This window comes from Phoenix dactylifera, unplaced genomic scaffold (genome assembly GCF_009389715.1).
Source record: "Phoenix dactylifera cultivar Barhee BC4 unplaced genomic scaffold, palm_55x_up_171113_PBpolish2nd_filt_p 000274F, whole genome shotgun sequence".
Taxonomy (NCBI): Eukaryota; Viridiplantae; Streptophyta; class Magnoliopsida; order Arecales; family Arecaceae; genus Phoenix; species Phoenix dactylifera.
In genome coordinates, this window is record NW_024067759.1 from 462,777 (window position 1) to 472,457 (window position 9,681).

Genomic DNA, 9,681 nt, shown 5'->3' on the forward strand with positions numbered 1-9,681 from the left:
TATCTTTCCGACTTTGGGCTACATCCCGGTCACGTTTCCGACCCGTGACGGGGCAATCAATAGTATCACATTTCTGGCCTGTGATGGGGCAATCGATAGTATCACATTTCCTGCCTGTGACGGGGCAATCGATAGTATCACATTTCTAGCCTGTGACGGGGCAATCGATAGTATCACATTTCCAGCCTGTGACGGGGCAATCGATAATATCACATTTCCAGCCTGTGATGGGGCAATCAATAATAACGAGATAAGCCCAAAGTTCCAGTTCATTTAATCAATTCACATACACACATTAATTCCTTTTTCCATCTTATATCCGGCCTAGACTAACCAAGGTCACGTTTCCGGCCCGTGACAGGGCAATCAATATAACATGGTTAGTCTATCCACCATCTCCATTAGTCCAATTATGTAAATGTAAGCTATGCTCAGGGTTGTATCCATCACACTATCAATTACAACAAATATAATCAAAATACGATTTATTTCCATCATATTATAAGAACCACATTTATTTTTTCCATTTATGCAGGTATAGGTTATGCACATACATACATCCATCATAGTACCAATCATAAACCAATATAATCAAAGTATAATTTAATATAAATTTATTTTTGCTTTGTCTGGATCATAGCAAATTAAACATATATGGTGTAAAAATATTTATATCATGCAGGATTGGCGTACAAGGATTCTTACACTTTATTGAAAACTCAGACAACTAATCACCCGCCCTCACGGCGATCTATGAACCAGAATGCGCAGGACTCTGCTCAGCGTCCTCTCGTCCAATAGATTGTTCCCCTACAGAACCAAATCATCATTAAAATTTATCAAAGATATATGATGTTCTAGGACCCCAGTTTAATCCTCTAAAGGGTCCTCTAAAATCTAGCATCCCAAGACTATCTAGAGTCCTCAAAGCCCTGATCTCTCTGGATCCAAGTGTAAGAAGGGAACCCAACAACAAATAATATAATTAGAGGAAATATATGCTAAGAGAAAGGGAGGGGAAAGACCCTCTCTCTTTCTCTCTTCTTCCTTCTTCCCGACGGAAAGGGGAGAAGGAGGTTCGGCCGCCGGTGGCCCACGGCCGGCGACGCCCCCTGGTCGTCGGCCTGTGGCGGTGCCGGTGGTGCCACGCCCGGTGACGGCCGGCCGGAACGGAAGAAGGAACCGAGCCGCCGAGGCGGGTTTGGTTCATCTCAATCCGGCGACTTTCCGGCCATTTCCCAAGGAAATAGCATCCAAAGATGGAGGAGAAGGAGGAGAGGGTGCTCACCTTGCCTCCGGCTGGATCGACGGCGACTGCTCCGATTCCTCCCGCGGCAAGGTAAAACCCAATCCTTTTTTTTTTTTGTGTGTGTGTGTGTGGACGGCTCTCGACGGAAGCCCTAGAAAGAGGAGGAGGTCTTGGCCCGAGATTGCTAGGGTTTTTATCACCCTAGGATCCTCCTCTCCGGTGGATTCGGGAGGAGAGGGAGGATTTTCCGGAACAGGGGAGGGAGAAACTCCCTCCCCCTTTTCATGTGTTGGGCCGTCCTTTCTCAGAGGCCGGCCCAACCCTACATGGGCTTTCACATTCCCCCCCCCCAAAAGAAAAATTTCGTCCTCGAAATTGACATACCTGAGGTTTGAAAAAGCTGTGGATACTTGACTTTCATCTCTTCTTCGAGCTCCCAAGTAACCTCTCTTTCCGTATGATTATTCCATTGTACCTTCACAAAAGAAATGGTTCGATGTCGTAGTACCTGATCTTTTCTGTCCACAATTCGTATCGGAAACTCCTCATAGGTCAAATCCTCCTGAAGATGTAATGGCTCATATGCTACCACATGACTCGGATCTGGAACATATTTTTTCAACATTGATACATGAAAAACATTGTGCACACTGGATAAAGTCGGTGGTAAAGCCAGTCGATATGCCACCTCCCCAACCTTATCTAAAATCTCAAACGGACCAACATACCTAGGGCTCAATTTGCCACGAACCCCAAATCTCGTCACACCTTTTGTAGGTGACACTCTCAAGAAAACATGATCTCCAATTTGAAATTCTAATTCTCTCCTTCTATTATCAGCATAACTCTTTTGGCGACTCTGAGCTGTACGGAGTCGTTCTCTGATCACTTGCACCTTATCAACAGTTTGTTGTACTATCTCTGGGCCTAACAATTTTCTTTCGCCCACGTCATCCCAACAAATAGGAGATCGGCACTTCCGGCCATACAACGCCTCAAAAGGAGCCATTTGCATACTTGCTTGATAGCTATTATTGTAGGCAAACTCTATTAGTGATAAGTGGCCATCCCATGCTCCTCCTAGATCCATAACACAGGCTCTCAACATGTCTTCCAAGATCAGGATGGTTCTTTCTGACTGTCCATCGGTTTGGGGGTGGAAAGCTGTGCTAAAGCTCAATTTGGTTCCAAGAGCTTTATGAAGACTTTTCCAAAACTGTGATACAAATCTACTGTCTCTATCTGACACAATGGTAACTGGGACCCCATGCAACTTCACAATATGCTCTATATATAAACCTGCCAATCTCTCTAAGGAGAAACCAACTCTGAAAGGCAAAAAGTGTGCTGATTTGGTTAGCCGGTCAACAATTACCCACACAGCATCATTACCTCGTAGGATTTTTGGCAAGCTAGTCACAAAGTCCATGGTGATATGCTCCCACTTCCATTGAGGAATGAGTAAAGACTGTAATGGTCCCGTAGGTCTCTGATGTTCTGCTTTTACCTGCTGACATACTAGACACTGAGCTACAAATTGAGCAATATCCTTTTTCATACCACTCCACCAAAAATGTTTCTTTAAATTCTGATACATCTTTGTGCCTCCTGGATGCATTGTATAAGCCGAGCTATGAGCCTCCTCTAAAATTTCATTTCTTAACTCTGGAACTTTAGGGACGCACAATCTGCTACCGAATCTTAAGGAACCATCCTCATGCACATGGAATTCGCTTTGAACACCAGACTCTACTGTTCCCCTTACCCTCTATAATTCTGAATCCTCTTTTTGTGATGACTTAATCCTTTCAATCAAGGTAGGCTGCACCATAAGATTAGCAAGTCGTACTTGAGGATCATGCAGTCGTACTTCAATTTCATATCTCTCCAAGTCCAACAAAATGTTTCTTTGCGTAGTGATCAGAGCCGCTAATTTACTTGAAGATTTCCTGCTTAGAGCATCGGCCACAACATTTGCTTTTCCCGGATGGTAATTGATAGTTAGATCATAATCTTTTTAATAGCTCTAACCATCTCCTTTGCCTCAAATTCAGCTCCTTTTGAGTATAGATATACTTCAAACTTTTGTGATCCGTAAAAATTTCACAATGTTCACCATATAAATAGTGCCTCCATATTTTTAAAGCAAAGATCACAGCTGCTAACACCAAATCATGTGTAGGGTAATTCAGCTCATATGGTTTCAACTATCTAGAAGCATAGGCTATCACCTTCTCATTCTGTATAAGAACACAGCCGAGTCCCTTGCGTGATGCATCACTATAGATGCTGAAACCTCCTGATCCAGATGGAAGGGCCAATATCGGAGCTGTCACCAATCGTCTTTTCAACTCCTGAAAACTCTGCTCACAATCCTCCTTCCATTCAAATTTTACTTGCTTTTGGGTTAGGCGAGATAGAGGCATGGCAATACGAGAGAATCCCTCAACGAATCTCCGATAGTATCCCGCCATTCCCAAAAAGCTGCGCACCTCGGACACATTAGTAGGTCTACTCCAATCAACTACTGCCTCTACTTTCTTTGGGTCGACAGAGATGCCATCCTTAGAGATCACGTGCCCGAGAAAGGTGATCCTGTTTAACCAGAACTCACATTTCTGCAACTTGCCATAAAGCTTGTTTTCTTTAAGAGTTTGTAACACTATCCTCAAATGCTCCTCATGCTCTTGTGGACTTTTTGAATAGACTAGAATGTCATCAATAAATACTACCACAAATTGATCCAGGTAGGATTTGAACACCCTATTCATAAGATCCATAAAGGCTGCTGGTGCATTTGTTAACCCGAAGGGCATAACCAAAAACTCATAGTGTCCATATCTAGTTCTAAATGCTGTCTTTGGTATGTTTTCAGCCTTTATTCTCAACTGGTGGTATCCGAAGCGTAGATCAAGTTTTGGTATGCCCCTTGCAGCTGATCGAACAAATCATCAATTCTCGGTAAAGGGTATTTATTCCGCACTGTTACTCCATTTATTTCTCGATAATCTATGCAAAGCCGGAAACTGCCATCTTTCTTTTTCACAAATAGTACAGGAGCACCCCAAGGAGAAACACTAGGCCTGATGAAACCCTTGTCAAACAGCTCCTGTAGTTGTTCCTTTAGCACTTTTAATTCAGCTGGAGCCATCCAGTATGGGGCCTTAGAAATCGGTCCAGTGCCAGGAATCAAATCAATGGAGAATTCAACCTCTCTATCAGGAGGTAATCCTGGCAAATCCTCTGGAAAGACATCAGAAAATTCCCTCACAATAGGAATGTCTTCTAGTTTGAGTTCTTCCAGCTGGGTGCCCATTACCATGGCTAAGAATCCTTCATCACCTTTTCGAAGGAGTCGCTTGGCCTGTATGGCTGAAATTACTTTTGGCGGAGGTAACATTCTGTTGCCATTAAAAGTAAACTCTGGCTGACCCGAAATTTGAAATTTTACTGTTTTCTCGAAGCAGTCAACAGTGGCATGATATGCTGCCAACCAGTCCAACCCAAGGATCATGTCGAAATCCTTCATCCCTAGGACTAGTAAATCTACTTTCATTTCCCTGCCTTCAATATTCAAGATACAATCTTTGCAAACAGAGTTAACTAAGATTACATCTCCATTAGGGATGGAGACACACAGTTCAGTCTCTAGTGGCAAAGAAATCAATGTACTATTTCTTCCAACAAAATCAGCAGATACAAAAGAATGAGTAGCACCAGGATCAATCAAAATATAGGCATTCGTGGATGAGATTTCAATTGTACCTGTCACCACGGTGTTAGAGGCGTCGGCATCGTGTTCTGTAAGAGCATAGACTCGCCCCTAAGTTCTAGGCCTTTGCTGTCCTCCTCGTTGTTGTTCATTCTGAGTTGCTTGGTTGGTTGGAGCTCCCTGAATAGGCTGAGATGCCTGTCGAGTGATTAGAGCACAAAAGTGCGATCTATACATCACTTAAATTAGTATTATTGCTAACAAATAATGATAGAAGTGCTGTATTAATATTATATTTTTGTGGGGTGCAGGTGATCGGAAATCAAAGTTAAAATGCACATTGGGTTCAGAAAGATGCATCATAGTAGGTGATTAGTCAACCACATGGGGTCGGTCCCAGTTGCATACTAGAAGGAGCATTAGCCGACTAGGTGCAGCCACATCCAAGCTTCAAGCTCCAGCACACCATCCAAGTCCCGACTTCATCCCAGTTTGCCTCATCCGCGAATCCCCCATCCAGCATCCGAGATCAGTCCAAGCAACCTCCCGTCCACACGTCTGCCTCCCAGCTCCGTGATCGTGATCCACCCGTGAAGCTTCCACGTCCGCATCCCGTCCATCCAAGCGCCAGTTCCCGCGATGCAGCCGTCCACGCACCTCCCAGCGTCCGCATGCACCCCCCTTCCTTCCCGTCTTCTCCGCGTGCAACGATCCAGCTTCTTCGGAGTTCCAGCCACATCAGCTCCCAGCCTTCCGTCTTCCTCGCAGTCTCCGTGTCCCAGCTCCATCTCAAGCTCATCCGTTCGCTACCCAACTTCCCGACATCCTGCAGCCGTCCGCGTTCGAAGATCCCGCATCCCAGCTAAGTTTCCGGCCGTCTGCGTGCAAATTCTCCGCGTCCGTGATCTCAGCGTCCGCGATCCCAGCGTCCGCGTTCACAGCACATCCCGCGAGCCTCTTCCGCATCTCTTCCCCAGATCCCGCAGCCGTCCGTGGCGATTCACCCGCAATCACAGCCTCATCCAGCCGTCCCTCCGCGTCCGAAGATGATCAGCATCCCAGGATTTCCGCGATCAGCTCTCATCCGAGCGTCGATCCCTCATCCAGCCGTCCACGTCCGAGCTTCCATGATTCCGCATCCAGGTATCTTGCAGCTGGCATGAGAGATCCATCAAGGGGGATATATAAGGTCTCTCTCGGTGGGGGAAAGGGGGGCTTATCCTTTCCCATTGAAAAAAAAAACAGAGGAGAGTCCCATTGAAGAAACAGGGGAGCCCCTGTTTCCGAAAAGGAAAAAAAAGGAAGAAAATGAAAGGGGGATTAATGTTTTCAATGAGTGGCTAATTTCTTAGGGAGGGTGATGGAGGAACCTTTGATGTATTGCTCTTTGAAGTAAACTCTAAACTTTTGCTTTCAATGGTTTATATTTATTGATATGTTCTTGATTCATGCGTAGTTATTTCATAGATAGATCTTTAATGGATTATGATTATTGATATATGGATTGCTTTAGTATTTGATTCGTCGTAGACGTAGAAAGCACGACGGATGCTTAGAAATTGAGTTCATATGTTCATGAAACATATAATATGATTAGATCTATCCTACATTTAATCTTTAATCAAGAACCATAGAGTTTATTCCTTGGATGCAATATCATCAAGGGGGATTCCAGATCCCTACCATCTTTATTTCATTGAATTTTGTTTATTATTCTTTGCATTTAATTTCTGAAAACCAAAACATCATTTTAATCCACAAATTTATTTAACTAAAAATTACATCTAAAAATTACGCTAATAATCTATAGATCGTTTCCTGAGGATTCGACCTCGTACTCCCGAGATTTTACTACTTGTGCGATTCTCCTGCACTTGGGAGAACAATTTTATTTTTGCAACAAGTTTTTGGCGCCGTTGCCGGGGAGCGGCTGATTTATTAGTATAATTTTTAGATTTAATTAGTACTTTAGTAGTTAGTCTTTTTCTTTCGAAAAAAAAAAAATCTTTATTGCTGTTTTTTTATTCCCTGCACAGTCTGCATCAAACTCTGATATCAAAGTAATTAACCGTCTGATTGAACTCAAATTTGGTCGTCAGGTGCAGGACCTGTGTTTCTTTCATCTGAACGGTCTGATTGATATTCTGAAACTTTTAAGACCATTAGATTAATACGAAACCTTGCTGCTTTCTGTTTTTAATTTTCTGCATTTTTTTTTTTTAGAATCAGAATTTTATTATCATCATATCTCATTAACCCTTGTTGCTAATTGAAAATTGATAAGAACTTTAAGAAAAGATCAAGGGTAATCAATAAAAAAAACAAAAAAAAAACAAACAAATAAATAAACTCTGAAATTTTGTATGCTAGGTTGGAATAGGGACAACGCTGGACGTCTGAGTCGAAAACTTTTGACAATTCATTAGATCATATTACTGAAACTCTTTCGCAAAATCTCAGATCTGGTGAGATGGCTAATGACGATGTAGGAAGTCACCATGGTAATGAAGGTAGACCCCCAGTTATGACACTTCGACAATACTTACACCCCACTAGGACTAGTCAACCTTCATGCATGATTATTCCTGAAAACGTAGGACGCAGATTAAAACCTTTTCTTGAGAATTTTGCAGATGAAGAGGACACCTTTCCCTTGGGGGAGCCTTCTTATGACTGAGCATGACGGCCAAGGTATGTGTATATTAGTTAGAATTATTTTTTTTTATTTCTAGTTTTCTTCTTATTTTGTAGGTCTTCTTTTCTGGAAATCAACAGCTCAAGGTATTCTTCTTCTCTCTATTATTTTCTCTATTGTCTCTAATATATAATTTTCTTGCATTTTTTTACATTGAGGACAATGCAATGTTTAAGTTGGGGGGAGGAAAATATTTTGATCAAAAAAAAAAAAATAAAAAAAATAAATAAATAAAAAAACTTGTTTTTGCATTTGATTTATTCTATTACTTTCTTTTCTGAGCAAATGCACATGCATTTTCATATTAAGTTTGTGCAACTATTAAGGCAAGGAACACATGCATACTATGACTGATCAGAGACCTATTATTAGATCCCCACACGTGTACTTAATGACAATAGGAAGGCCTCAGGAGTTCATATTTGTTAACTGCATTTTTGTTAGCCTTATCCATAAAAGAAGTATGAGTATCCCTGTTCGTACCATAAGGTTCAGGATTTGGTTTTCACATAAAGATAGAGGTTGAATATCCTGACTAGATTACTTAGGTACCTTATGATCCGACCTTGGTTGACCTATAGTTACGATGCAGTCACATATATAATAAAAATATTTATATGGTTCAGTCTACCATTTTTTTTCTTGCATAATTATTATTCAAAAAAAAAAAACTTATGATGACAAGTCTGGCCTCGTGGCGTAGTCTGGTTCGAGTAATTAAGTCCGAGGGGTGTTTCACCTAATGTCTTGAGCCAACTGGATCGGGGGCCATTGACTGAAAGCTCGCTACATGGACCTTACTAGAGCCTAATGGGGTTGGATAGCTGTAGTTGTCATGTGTATTAAAAAAAAATATATATATATATATATATGAAATAAAATAAAAATAAGCATGAATGAGTTGGTTAGGCTGAACCTAGTGACATGTGGTAATGACTGGTTTGACTCCATTGTGTTGGACCTCTGTGTACCCGGGTTGTTTAGTTGGGATTGATAGCTCTTTCTTTACATGCGAACCATTCTTGACAAATTTAGACATGTGATATTCTGAAAATTTGATGGATCAGGTTCTAACGAATTGTAGAAAATATTGTGAACTTGAGTAGTGCACCTAAAACTCAGGCGGTGCCCTGTTGTGGTGGAGGTATTAGTACTCTAGGAAAGTCATGCGATTTGATGCACACTTCACTTTTATATTTCCTTGCTTTGACGGTTGCCATACTTGAAAATATATGTCAATTAATTACATGTGTATTAGCTTAGGGTTTATTTTTATTAGAATCTCATGTCATATAATTCATGATGTTTGTGGGTAACATCCCTGAAAACCCTCACGAGACAACACTCGTCCACTAGGGTAACCTAGGGGTTTAACGGCTTGTTGCACGTGCTAAGTGCAATCATGATTCCTACGAAAGTGAGTACTTATCTTAATTTTATGCAATTAGTTCTAATAAAACATCAAAGGACCAACCAACACTTTTTGTACTCTCATTTTATCAGTTGCTTGTTAATTGCTAGAGACTAGCAATAAGCTAGTTGGGGGGTGTGATGAGAGCACAAAAGTGCGATCTACACATCACTTAAATTAGTATTATTGCTAACAAATAATGATAGAAGTGCTGTATTAATATTATATTTTTGTGGGGTGCAGGTGATCGGAAATCAAAGTTAAAATGCACATTGGGTTCAGAAAGATGCATCATAGTAGGTGATTAGTCAACCACATGGGGTCGGTCCCAGTTGCACACTAGAAGGAGCATTAGCCGACTAGGTGCAGCCACATCCAAGCTTGATGACCCAAAGATTGATTTAAAGATTGATTTTGATGATCACAAAACCTTGAAGTATAAATACTAACGTTTGTGTTGCAAGGAGAAAGATAGTTATTTTGCAAGGAATATAGTAAGTTGGAAGAACACAAGAAGGCCTCCAAAGCTCTCAAGAAAAGTTGGAAGAAAGCTACAATTTATTGGCCCAAGTTTCAAGTTCAAAGGACTCAAGTTGGACGAGCAAATTCAAAGA